The 13,320-nt window shown below is 46.5% G+C and overlaps 1 long non-coding RNA gene across 1 annotated transcript; it reads left to right on the top strand.

The window, feature by feature from the left end:
- The first annotated feature begins 7,542 nt into the window (after positions 1-7,542).
- On the top strand, positions 7,543-11,108 carry LOC311591775. Its single transcript, XR_014777196.1, has 2 exons — positions 7,543-9,640; positions 10,595-11,108. It is a non-coding gene; the product is annotated as an uncharacterized lncRNA (long non-coding RNA).
- The last annotated feature ends 2,212 nt before the right edge of the window (positions 11,109-13,320 follow it).

Genomic DNA, 13,320 nt, shown 5'->3' with positions numbered 1-13,320 from the left:
ACATACTCTGGTGCCTCACCTTTGACCATGTCCCCTGGAGGGGGAGACCTGGTGGCACTCAGAGAAAGGACAGCACGTTACCAAGAAGAGACTTGATACCCTATGAGCATATACAGGGGGAGGTAATCCCCCTCAGAAACAGTCATAGGGGAGGGGAATAAGGGGTAAATGGGAGGGAGGGAAGAACGGGAGGATACAAGGGATGGGATAACCATTGAGATGTAACAAGAATAAATTAATAAAGGAGAAAAAAAGTTTTAAAAAAAGACATTGAACAAATGCTTCTCATAAGTTGCAACTTGTTTCTGTGGTTAGAAAATATCATAAAACTGTTGTTTTTCAAAGGACTCCTCTACACATCTGTTTGTTGAAGGAAGAAATTGCAGAGTAACACATGTTTCTGAAAGAAAGGTCACTGTTTCTATGAAAAACTGAACACATAGAACAAACACTTGTGTGAGCTACAGTAACTAAAACTAAGCTTCCCTGGTCACATAAAAGCGAGAGAAACGCTGATTTTACTAAACACAGTCACATACTCAGAACCTGTACAACTGCGTTGATAGGTAAATGTACTGCCCTATAAGGCATGCCTGGTTAGGCAAAACACCTGCCTCTTAAAAAATTGAACAAATGCATCTTAGAAGTTTGCAACTTGTTTCCTTGGTTAGAAAACATCATAAAACTGTCATTTTTTGAAAGCACTCTACTTCTACACATGTGTTGCTGCAGGAACAAACAGCATGGTAACCCATGTTTCTGAGAGAAAACTCACTGTTTCTAAGGAAGATTGAAAACACTGAACAAACACTTGTGTGAGCTACTGTAACTAAAACTGAGGTTCCCTCATCACCAAAAAGTGAAGGAAATGCTGATTTCACTAAACACAGTTACATACTCAGAACCTGTGCAACTGCATTCCTAGGCAAAAGTAGTGCACTGTAAGGCATGAATCTTTAAGCAAAAAAACCCACTTCTAATGAAATTGAACAAATGCATCACCAAAGTTTGCAAATTTTTTCCTTGGTTAGAAAAACTCACAAAACTGTCATTTTTGAAAGCACTCTAACTCTACACATGTGTTTGTTGCAGGAGGAAACAGCATGGTAACGCTTGTTTCTGAATTAAAAACCAAAGTTTCTAAGGAAAACTGAACACACTGAACAAACACTTGAGTGAGCTACTATGACTAAAACTGTATTTCCCTGCTCACAGAAAAGTGAGAGAAAGGCTGTTTTCACTAAACACAGTCACATACTCAGAACTTGTACAACTGCATTGATAGGCAAAAATAGTGCACTCTAAGGCATGACCCTAGAAGCAAAAACCCGGTTCTATTGAAATTGAACAAATGCATTTCAGAAGTTTGCAACATGTTTCTTTGGCTAGAAAATGTCATAAAACTATCAGTTTTGAAAGCACTCTACTTCTACTCATGTGTTTGTAGCATGAAGAAAGCACGGTATTGCTTGTTTCTGAAAAAAAGTCACCATTTCCATGGAAAACTGAACACACTAAGCAAACACTTATGTAAGCTACTATGACTAAAACTAAGGTTCCCTGCTCACAGAAAAGTGAGAGAAACACTGATTTCACTAAACACTGCCACACATGCCCCCAATCATCTACTCCTGTAGTCCTCCAGCCCTCCAGACCTACATCGCTCCACTCCTCCAGTCTTCCAGTTCTCCAGTCCCCAGCACTCCAGTTGCACAGCCCTGCCATCTGCCAGTCCTCCTCTACTCCATGCCTGCATTCCATCACCCCTCCAATCCTCTAGTCTTTCAGTCTTCTAGGCCTCCATCCCTCTTGCCATTTAATCCTACAGTCCTCCAGCCCTCCAGCCCAGCAGTCCTTGACTCTTCCAGTCCTTTAGTCCTCCAGGGCTACAGTCCTCCAGTACCCCTGTTCTCCAGCCCTCCAATCCTCCAGCTCTCCAGACCTCTAGTTCTCCAGTCCTCAAGTCCTGCAGTCCTCCATTTCTCCAGTAATCCAGCCCTGCAGTCTTCAGTCCTCCAGCTCTCAAGCCCACCATTCCTTCAGCATTCCAATCCACCAGTGCCACAGTCCTACAGTCCTCCAGTCCTCCAGTGCTCCCGTCCCCTGTCCTGCCATCCCCAGTCCTCCAGCCCCTCAGGTCGCCAGTCCTCCAGCCCCCCAGACACCTAGCCCTACACTACACCAGTCATTCAGTACTCCAATTGTCCAGCTGTCAAGCCCCAAACCCTGCAGTCCTCCAGTCCTCCAGTCCTCCAGTCCCTCACGTCGCCGGTCCTCCAGCCCTGCAGACACCCAGCCTGCACTACTCCAGTACTCCAATTGTCCAGCCATCCAGTCCCGAGCCCTGCAGTCCTCCAGTCTTCCAGTCCTCCAGCCCTGCAGCCCTGCAGTCCTGCAGTCCTCTAGTTCTCCACCCTTCCAGTCCAACGACACTACAGCTGTAAAGCCATGAAGCACTACAGCCCTATAATCCTACAGTAGCTCAGCACCCAAGTCCTCCATTCCTCAAGTCCTCCAGACCGCCATCCCTCCATGCCCCCAATTCTCCAGCCCTGTAGTCCTACAGCCCTCCAGTCCCACAGCCTTCCATTCCTCCAGTCTTCCAATTCTTCAGTCTCACTGTCCTGCAGTCCATCAATCCTTCTCTCCTCCAGCCCTGCACTCCTCTAGTCCTCTAGTCTTCCAGACATCCAGCCCTCCAGCCCTGTCCTCCAGCCCTCCATCCCAGCAGTCCTCCACTCCTACAGTCCTACAGTCCTCCTATTCTCCAGTCCTCCAGTCCTCCTCTTCTCCAGCCCTCCAGTCCTCCAGCTCTCCAGTACTCCAGTCCTGCAGTCCTCAAGTCCTGCAGTCCTCCATTCCTCCATCCCTACACATCGGCAGTCAACTAAACCTCCAGCCCTGCATTCCTCTAGTCCTCCAGGTTTCTAGTCATCTAGTCCTCCAACCCACCAGTCCTGCAACCCACCAGTCCTCCAGCCCACCAGTCCTCTAGTCCTGCAGTTCTCAGTTCTCCAGCACTCCAGCGCTCCAGTCCTCCAGCCCTCCAATACCAGTGCTGCAGTCCTTCAGTCCTCCCATTCCCCAGTCCTCCAGTCATCCAGGCCACCAGTCCTCAGTCCTCCAGTCCTCCAGTCCTCCAGCCCACCAGCCCTGCTGTTCTCCAGCCCTGCAGTTCCCCAGCCTTGCACTACTCCGTTCCTCCAGTTGTCCAGCCATCCAGTCCCGACTCCTGCAGTCCTACAGTCCTCCAGCCCTGCAGTCCTCCAGTCCTCCAGTCCTCCAGTACTCCAGTACTCCTGTCCTCCAGTCCTCTAATCCTCCAACCCCCCAGACATCCAGCCCTGCAGTCCTCCCATCCTATAGCCCTGCAGTCCTCCCATCCTCTGGTGCTCCAGCCCTCCTGTCTTCCTGCCATGCAGTCCTCCAGTCCTCTAGTCCTCCATCCCTACAGCCCTTCTGTCTTCCTGTCATGCAGTCCTCCAGTCCTCCAGTCCTCCAGTCTTCAAGTCCTCCAGTCTTCCAGTCCTCCAGTCCTCCATCCCTCCAGTCCTCTAGCCCTCCTGTCCTCCCATCCTCCAGCCTTCCATCCCTCCAACACTCCAGCTCTCCAGTTCCAGCCCTCCAGTCCTCCTGTCCTCTAGACTTCCTGTCCTCCAGTCTTCCTGTCCTCCTGCCTCCAGCCCTCCAGCCCTCCTCTCTCTCTCACCCTTTCCTCACTTCAGTCCTCAGGTCCTTCAGCCCTCCCTCCTACCTAAGGGGAACTTCAGCTCCAGTAAACAAGGACATGACATTAGAGCTAATGGGCCTGAGTCTCCCATAATGAATACATATGCATTTGCCATCTGTAGTGGTTTAAATAGGTATGACCCCCACAGATTCTATGTTTGAATGCTTGCCCATAGTGAGCGGCACTGTTAGGAGGTGTTGCCTTGCTTGTGTAAGTGTAGCATTGTGGGAGGAAGTGAATTACTGTTGAGGCGGGCTTTGAAGTCTTACATATGCTCAGGCAACGCCCTGTTTGCCACACAGTCTCCTGCTGCCTGAGGATCAAGATGTAGAACTCTCTGCTCCTCCAGCACCATGTCAGTCTGCATGCCACCATTTTCCGTACAATGACGACAATGGACTAAACCTCCGAAACTGCTAGCTAGTCCCAACGAAATGTTTTCCTTTATAAGAGTTGCTATGGTCATGGTGTCTCTTCACAGCAACAAAAGCCAGGCACCATCTTTGTTCACAAAGCCTAGGATCACAGCATGGCTACCAGTGACAGTTGCCCATGGGAAAGGTAAGGAGAAGAAGGCAGTGGTGGGACACATGTCTGGGGAAGATTCATGAGACCCCTTGGTCTAACCTAAGCTATGGCAATGAGTTGATACCATGGGAACGCAGTCAAGTTCTAGCAGTAAATATTATCATTTTGTGTCAAGTAGGAGAAACCATCTCTGTGGATGATAAAGCAGTAAAATACAGCTAGGCATGGTGGCGCACGCCTTTAGTCCCAACACTCGGGAGGCAGAGGCAGGCAGATCGCTGTGAGTTTGAGGCCAGCCTGGTCTACAAAGCGGGTCCAGGACAGCCAAGGCTACATAGAGAAAGGTTTCTCTGTCTCAAAAAACCAAACCAAACAACAACAAAAAAACCAGTCAAACACATTGTCCTTTTGCACTCAACATTCCTCTTCAAAAATAGAGAAGAGGGATTAGGGAGATGCCTTAGGGGTCAAGAGAGCTTTATGATCTTGTAGAGGACATAAGTTCACTTATCCACACACACATCAGACAGTTACAGCCTCCTGTGAAGCCATCTCCAGGAGGTGAAGTCAATACCCTGTCCTGGCTCTGTGGGCACTCATTCTTGTGCACACTCACTCTTGTACACAATCCCACACTCACACACACATATATGCACATAATTTAAAGTTTGTTAGTTGGAATCTATTTTTAAAATATGTAAAGACAGGAAGAACTTAAAAAGTATTTCATTAGCTGAGTGTAGTGGTGCCTGCCTTTAATCCCAGCACTTAGGAGGCAGAGGCAAGAGGATCTCTCTGAGTTCAAAGCCAGCCTGTTCTATATAGTTCCAGGCCATTCAGGACTCCATGTGAGACCCAGTCTCAAAAATAAATAAATAAATAAATAAATAAATAAATAAATAAATAAATAAATAATAAAAATTAAAAGTAGCTCATTAACATAATAAAATGTGTGTATTTAATAGTGACCTTTCTTTAAAATGTCACACCAAGCAAGCCTGACTCACTACTGCCAACTAATTAATTGCCAATGTGACTAAAACAAAAACAATATTTTTAAATGTTTTTAAAAGAATCTAAATGATCATTTCTTGTATAAAGCCAGTCTGAGATACAACATGTGCAGAAAACCAAGAAAATGGACTCAGAAAAATAACAGAACAGATAAAAAGCCTATAAGGCAACCAGCTAAAAAGTAAATATGCCAAAATCAGTAGCCTTTCAATATATCAGCAATAATCAATTTAGTTTCTTATGTTAACATTCACAATGGCAACATGAATAATAGAATACTTGGAATAAGTACAATGAAAGTCCCTGCACATATTTTATGATAGAAATAAAAATGTTACTGAAGATATAAAAGACACAAAAGGAGAAATGTGGTGGTGGTGGTGATGTGTGTGTGTGTGTGTGTGTGTATGATAGTGTGTGTGTGTGGCGCATGTCTGTATAATGGTGTGTGGTGTGGCGTGTGTGTGTGTGTGTGTGTGTGTGTGTGTGTATGTGTGTGTGTGTATGATAGTGTGTGTGTGGCGCATGTCTGTATAATGGTGTGTGGTGTGGTGTGTGTGTGTGTGTGTGTATGTGTGTGTGTGTGTGTGTATGTTTACATGCACTTGACTATACCCAGCTTTTTATGTAGGCACTGGGATCTGAATTCAGGTCATCAAGATTGCATAGTAAGTGTTCTTATTCACCAAGACATTTCCCCAGCCACCCAGAATTAATTTTTTTCCATCTTACTTTTCATGTGTGTGGGTGATTGGAATCCATGTATGCCTGTGCATGGTATGTGCAGTGCCTGTAGAGGCCAGAAGAAGGGGTCAGATCCTACCTGAACCAGCAATTACAAGAGGTTATGAGCTGCCATTATAGGGGCTGGGAGCTAAAACTGGGTCCTCTGAAAGAGCAGCAAGTGCTTTTAACCACTAAGCCATCTCTCCAGCACCAAGACCTGTATTCCCCACGTTCCCTCATCACTAGGTACCCATATTCAACAATATGTCAGGAAAAATAAGACTAAATATACTTTGAATAAATGAAAACAGTTCATTGAAAATGAATCGCTGATATCCAACAGAAGGAGTCTGACTCATACTTAATTATACTACATGCTTTATCCTAGTGTATTTAAGACTCTTAGGCAACCTCATTATAGGAAATGGTATCATTTTTACATAATATTATTACTTAAGATTTTTAACTCTTTGGTTCTTTTTGTTAAATCCATTTAGAAATGTCGTTTGTTTGTTTTTGTTTTTCAAGACAGGGTTTCTCTGTGCAGCCCTGGCTGTCCTGGAACTCACTCTGTAGACCATGATGATCCTGAATTCAGAGTGATCCACCTGCCTCTGCCTCCCTGAGTGCTGAGATTAAAGGCATGTTCCATTACCTCCCACCCCATTTAGTAAGCTTTTTTTTTAAGTAAAAGTAGTGTTGTCTTTTTTAAAAGTACAGGTAATATTGTCTTAGATACACAAATAACACAGAACTCCTGCAGTTTGGTTTAATGGCCAGCAGGGGGAGAAAGAGAAAAAGTAATTTAGGGTGCGAGTGGGGAGGGGGCTGGGTATCAGGTTGCTCTCATTAGAAACAATGGCTGGGGCCCAGCTTTGCATTGAAATCACCTGGGACAACTTTAAACTAATTCTGAACTGAGTGGTCTGAGGTATACATGCCATTGCTTTGAGATTTTTTCCCCCTTCGAAACAGGGTTTCTCTGTGTAAAAGCCCTGGCTGTCCTGGACTCACTATGTAGACCAGGCTAGCCTCGAATTCACAGAGATCTATCTGCCTGCCTCTGCCCCCTAGAGTGCTGGGATTAAAGGTATGCACCACCATACCTGGCACTTTGAGAAGTTTTATATTGGTTGTATTATTGTCTCTAGTTCCAACAACATCTAAGACTTCAGAATATGCTACAAGGGCGGGTTGATGTGTTGCAAAATCTTCTGAAGAATTTATGGACCCCTAGCTGCTGTATAGTCTTTGTTCTCGAAAATCAGCATATTCTATGATGATAACACAGTAAGCCTGAGTTAATAAAATAAAATCAGGCTGGGTGTGGGCCATTAACCCTAGCACTCAGAGGCAGAGGTAGACAGAGCTCTGAATTCAAAGCCAGTCTGTGCTACAAAACAAGTTCCAGGCTAGCCAAGGTTACATAGTGAGACTCCTTGGATGGATGGATAGAAAGATAGATAGATAGATAGATAGATAGGAATTTCATTAACAAAAATAATTAAAGAGAAAAAACAATATAGTTATGTGGGAAGCCGCGCCCACATTCGCCATTACAAGATGGCGCTGACACCCTGTGTCCCACACTGACAAACAACTAATCTGTGCATGTGCGAAGGGATTTTCCACTCGTTGTGCTCTGCCTCTCCCGTGGCAACATCTCGCCCGATGAGCAACAGCCAATCAGGGACTGACACGTCCTAAGCGGAGGACAGTTTCCTATATAAGGGAGGGGTTTCTGCTGTTTGCTCTCTCTGTCTCCGTTTTACGTGTTGTAAGCTTATGCTCTCCCTCTCAAGATGCATTAAAGCTTTACTGCAGAAGGATCCTGTTTGTGTGTGCAGCGTCGTTCTTGCTGACGAGACGGTAACGCTAGCCACATATGGTGCTGAAACCCGGGAAGACCACACCATCGTCAGCACCTTCGGAGAGCCCCTGACTACAGGGAGGATTCAGAACTGCAGGGTTGGTAAGTTCGGAGAGGTATGCATATTTCTGAAATTCTTGGGCTGATTCTAGCTGTAATGTTTACTGCCGTAATTGTCAAGAGGGCAGTAGATGAAGGACAGGTCGCCCTAGAAGTTCAGGATAGCATGTCAGAAACCGAACGTAGTGAGAGGTTGGGTGCGGGCGGGAAGAAGAATGCCCGTAAAAAGAAAAAAGCTCAGGACCCTCCTGTAAAAGGAGTGCAACCCCCCTCAGGACCTAGTTTACCGCCGAGAAAAATATCACAAAGGTTTTATCCTTTAAAGGATCTTAAGGCATTAAATATTGATAGCTCTACAAGCTTTAATACCTCTGACAATGAGACTCCTGATTCGGAGGAAGAAGCCGAATTAGAGGAAGAGGCAGTCAGGTATGAGGAAGAGAGATACCACCTAGACGAACGAGAGGGTAATAAAAAAACCCTCCCTCAATTCATCTCGCAGGGTGGCACCCACTGCTCCTCCACCCTACGAACTGCAGTCTGGATTTTCCTTCTGGCCGGAAAAGATTCGTAAACAATTACATAATTTTTTTCTGTGTTTGAAACAAAGAACGGGGGTCGAGTCCATGCTCCAGTGAAGTTCAATCTAATAAAGGACTTGGCTGAATCTGTTCACAAATATGGGGTTAATGCAAATTTCACCCTGGTAATGTTAGAAAGAATTGGCGCTAGTGCCCTAACTCCTTCTGATTGGCAGATGGTGGCCAAGGCCGCACTTCCAGATATGGGCCAATATATGGAATGGAGAGCCCTGTGGTTCGAGGCTGCTCAAACACAGGCTCGGGCCAATGCCCTTGCACTTACCCCTGAACAGAGGGATTGGACCTTTGATTTGCTAACAGGTCAAGGTCAATTTACTGCAAATCAGGTAAATTACCATTGGGGAGCTTATGCTCGGATTTCACAAACTACAATTAGACAAGTTTTTCAGTCCGAGGTAGAGCGGGGGAGGGTTCTCAGGTTGTTGACAAGTTTTTCAGTCCGCGGTAAAGCGGGCGACGTTCGGAGACCCTTTAAAAGTGGGAAACTCTTCATCATGTCTGATCAGGGTGGCTCAGAAAGGGCTGCTGAAAACTAAAGACTTGAGAGACTCATGCTAAAAATGGAGTCGCTCACGCAGAAACAGCACGAGGAGGGTAGGAGGAAGAAGAAGGCGGAAGAGGCCATGCCCGAACGAGATAATCTGCCATCTTGGCGTGCCTCGGAACTGGCACCGCCGCCTTATGCGGACACTTCACCATTATCAGCACCACAGGGGAACTATCATTCTCTGTGCCCAGAGGTTTGGAAACAGGCTCGTGCCACCTTCCCAGTGTTTGAGGATGCCAATACCAATGGCCATGATTAATGGAAGAGCATTTGGTAATGCTACTCTCAGCTGGAATACATCTGACTTTTTTGAAACTTCTAACAGGTGATTCGGCTTGGATGCAAATGGAAATGTCAGGGTTATGCATTACATCTGTGCCATATAACAATTTTACACGTGCTGCTAATTTGTTTAAGAGTCTTTCAGCTTATCTCCAGGGGAACTAGTCCACAGAGTTTGAAGAGATCTGCGCACTGCCGCCATTGTTACATGCGTGGATGTATCCACCGCTGAAGGCCTTGCCTCCTGGATTCAACAAGCTATGCATCATCTTAAGGAGTGGGCAGGTATCAGGGCTTTAGCTATGGCCCTTCTGATTATCAGCTTCCTCTGCCTTGTGTTCCTTCGGCGCTTGGTCATATCCCGAAACAGAGACCGTGCCCTAATTGCACAAGCCTTCTATGCTATTGAGGCTGGACAGTCCCCTCAGGCTTGGCTGGCGGCCTTTAAGTCCTGATCCTCGTCACGTTCGGGGTGCAAGGCAAAGCACTGCACAGGAGGTACAGTGTTTGGAGTTAATGGCTTCCTGGAGAACACGTCTGATTACATGTGGGCTGACACCCAAAATCCCACCTCCAGAAAAAGGTGTCAGTCGGGTCCAGAGCTAGGCTGGGGCCGAGCCCCTAGCTGAGTTCTGTTGTACATCAGTGGCCAAACTTCAGGGCGGGTTTCGCACATGATCAAGGTGAATAACCTGGGTTATGGGTGGTCATACATCAGTGCCCTCTGGAGATCAGACCTCTACTCTCACCCGTTTCGTCCTGTTCTTACAAAATAAAACAGGGGGGACTGTGGAGAGCTGCGATGTGCCATGCCTTAACAAGGCGCAGGCTTCCGCCTTCCGCCATCCCGACGGCGAGCGCTCTCTAAGATAAACAAGTCCTTATGTGGCAAAAGGCTGTGCAAGGGTAACTGGTGATCTGATGACGAGCAGTCCTGCTCTGACGCGGACCTATGAGGAGGTGACACCTGGCATGAGCTGATTGGCCCTTGAGTTGTACTTAAGCTTGGCCCTTCCCTTCTTCGGGGCCATTCCCACTGAGCTTAATCCTGAGTAAAGATCTCGAGAAGAAGTCTGGTTGTTGGCTTCTTATTTCTGCTGGATGGTCCGGTGCCGACAAGTGGTTTTAACTGGCCCAACTGGGCTGTGAACAAAAATTCCCTGGAATTATGTGTTACCTCGGTTCAATATGAAAATTTCACTAAAGCAGCTAATCTGTCAAAGAGTCTCTTTCAGTTTATTTTACAGAATTGGACAGCGGAGTTTGAACAGACCTTAAGAGAATTGCGGATTGCTATCATTCAAGTCAATTCCACACGGCTGGATCTGTCACTTACAGAGGGATTCTCGTCGTGGATATCCTCAGCCTTCTCCTTTAAAGAATGGGGTGGGATTGGATTGTTTGGAGCTGTAATCTGCTGTGGATTAGTGTTGACCCTATGGTTGGTCTGTAAACTCAGGGCTCAAACAAAAAGAGACAAGGTGGTTATCACCCAAGCACTTGCTGCTTTAGAGTCTGGGACCTTCCCTGATAGTGGCTAACCATGCTTAAGCAATAAGTTGCTGGCTGCTCAGCTCTTGCACCCTCAGAGTCTCATCTCATTGCACGAGGTAGAGTGAGTAAGCTTCAGCAGCCCTGGAGAGTTGCATAGCGAAGCATTGCAGTAGAATGGCTCTGCGGCATATATGAGCTAATTCTAGGGAGGCATGTCATCTTGCATGAAGGTTGCGTGTCCCAGTGTCCTTCCCCCAGAAAAAACGGCACAGGGCCAGGCTATGACCTCTCCGGGTGAAGAGCTTAGGGGAGAGTTGTGTATGCAGGCCTGATATTTTGTTTGGGGATTTGACCTCTGTCTCCACTCTCCCTATTGGGTGTCTTATTGCTTCTTAATAAAAAGAAAAGGGGGAGATGTGGGAAGCCGCGCCCACATTCGCCATTACAAGATGGCGCTGACACCCTGTGTCCCACGCTGACAAACAACTAATCTGCGCATGTGCGAAGGGATTTTCCACTCATGCTCTGCCTCTCCCGTGGCAACATCTTGCCCGATGAGCAACAGCCAATCAGGGACTGACACGTCCTAAGCGGAGGACAGTTTCCTATATAAGGGAGGGGTTTCTGCTGTTTGCTCTCTCTGTCTCCGTTTTACGTGTTGTAAGCTTATGCTCTCCCTCTCAAGATGCATTAAAGCTTTACTGCAGAAGGATCCTGTTTGTGTGTGCAGCGTCGTTCTTGCTGACGAGACGGTAACGCTAGCCACATAGTTAGTACTAATCTCATTCTCACCTCATGTGAGATTCCTTCTCACACCCAGGCATTTTCCTCCCCAGAGCCAGGAGAGTTCCTCTGCACTGCCCAGGAGTTCACAAACTCTTGTGATAGAGTTTTGGGAGAAAGCCAGACAGTTCACCCCAGTGTATCCCCAGTCTTTGTGGGTTCCGCTCCCCACGGCTTGCCTTCATTTCCTTATGTAAAACTGTATGTTATTTTTATATTGCAAGCTGTTATAAACTAATTTCTAAATGACATCTGTCTGTTGCCTTCTACATTTCAAAAGTAATGAATCTTTGTTGTGGAAAAGACAAAAGCAGAAGGCTGTGGGTAAAAAACGTCACCATGCCAAGGCCATCACTACCACCATCTGGATGCATGTCATTACAGGCTTTTTGAGGACATGAAGACATGTGTATGTATGTGAGTCTACATTATATATGTGAACTCACAGTCCAAACCTGTGTGCGTGTGCATGTGATCCTGGATACACTGTGGGTCATTAAGCTCCAGAACTGGGGTTTCACTAAAGATTATTTACAGTGGGGCATTTGGCTTGGCAGGTGGTGAGCACTGGGGATTTGGCTAAAGTGTGGCTTTGCTGACTAGGCTGCAGCCCATTGCTTGGACACACAGTAGTTTAAGAAGCTTCCTACTGTGGCACTGTGTTTTCTAACCTCAGGATGACTCACACATGACTCTGGTTTGCTGGGGTTTTATGAGGAGAGCTTTTGGAAGTGTTTGGTTTGTTGTTGGTTTTTTTTTTTAATCATTTAAAAACATTTATTGGGCCAGAAGAGATGGCTCAGTGGTTAAGAGCACCGACTGCTCTTCGAGAGGACCCGGGGTTCAATTCCCAGCACCCACATGGCAGCTCACAACTGTCTATAACTCCAGAATCTGACACCCTCACACAGACACACATGCAGGCAAAACACCAATGCACATCAAATAAAAATAAATAACATATTTTTAAAAACATTTATTTGCATGTTTATTTTATTTATGTATGTATTTGCCTGCTTGTATGTACACCTGTGTACAGCTACCTGAGGAGGCCCAAAGAGGGTGTTGGATCCCCTAAAACTGAAATTATAGGCATTGGGAGCTATTTGATGAGTGTGCTGGGAACCAAACCCAGGTCCTCTGCAAGAACAGCAAGTGTTCTTTACTACTGAGCCCCCTCTCTGGCCCCCTGCTTTATTGTTGTTTTGTTTGTTTGTTTGTTTGTTTGTTTTGAGAAGGTCTGTCACCATATCCACAGGATGGAGTTACATTCACAGCCTTCCTACTTTAGCCTTTCCAGCCAGTACTGGGATCATGGGCTCCACACCCAGCGACTTTACCCTTCAGTAGGCATTTGGCATGATCTGAGATAGAAGAGGGACAGGGTTTCTAAGCACATCACTGCCTGTCCCTGGACCACTGTTCTAGTATTCAACCCATCCTCTAGCCTCTGAATGCCCCCCATTGCCTGGTTCCATCCTCACTTTCCTGGAGCCTTTTCTGCTTGGGACCCTCTGCTGAGACAGTTGTCACTGAACTTTGAATATTGGCTTGGAAAGTTGCCCCAACCGAGGGGCAAATTTACTCTCCTCTCTAGCCCCAGTTCCCATCTTTAAGAGCACACAGAGAAAGAGTGGTGGTGCCTTTAATCCCAGCACTTGGGAGGCAGAGGCAGGTGGATCAC

Source organism: Acomys minous, assembly GCF_964271855.1.
Source record: "Acomys minous genome assembly, contig: scaffold_19, whole genome shotgun sequence".
Lineage (NCBI taxonomy): Eukaryota > Metazoa > Chordata > Mammalia > Rodentia > Muridae > Acomys > Acomys minous.
The sequence above is the reverse complement of the archived record's forward strand: the minus strand, read 5'-3'. Positions and strand labels throughout refer to the sequence as shown.